Source organism: Octodon degus, unplaced genomic scaffold, assembly GCF_000260255.1.
Source record: "Octodon degus isolate 3935 unplaced genomic scaffold, OctDeg1.0 scaffold00116, whole genome shotgun sequence".
NCBI classification, from domain to species: domain Eukaryota; kingdom Metazoa; phylum Chordata; class Mammalia; order Rodentia; family Octodontidae; genus Octodon; species Octodon degus.
The window spans coordinates 6,408,707-6,409,282 of NW_004524692.1; positions in this window are offsets into that span (position 1 = coordinate 6,408,707).

Here is a 576-nt window from a genome sequence, read left to right on the forward strand (position 1 = left end):
AAGAAGAAGAAGAAGAAGAAGAAGAAGAAGAAGAAGAAGAAGAAGAAGAAGAAGAAGAAGAAGAAGAAGAAGAAGAAGAAGAAGAAGAAGACACACTCAAGAGCTGAACATTATTTTCACTGTAGTACTATTTTGAAAGTGAAACTAGGAAAGAGAAGAAAAAAGTGAACTACTGACAATGCTACACCATCAAAGACAGAAGCTTTCAAATGACAGCTAGGGGTGCAAAGAAAATGGTTTGGCAACACACCATACAAGAAGGACAAAGTCACCTGTATCAGAAGGTATCGAAGGAGAGGAAACAGTGGAAGTGACCACTGGATTTGATACAGGATTGTACTGTATCATGATGGGGTTTGTGTAAGACAACATTGAAAATGAGGGCCAGGGAGATAGCTGAGCAGCACAAGCACCTGCCTGGCAAGGGTAAGGTCTCGAGTTTGATCTCCAGTACCGCAAAGGAGGAGGAAGAGGAGGATGGAAGGAGGAGGAGGAGGGAGGAGGAGGAGAAAAGGAGGAAGGAGGAGGAGGAGAAAGGAAGAGGAGGAAGGAGGAGGAGGAAGGAGGAGGAAGAAG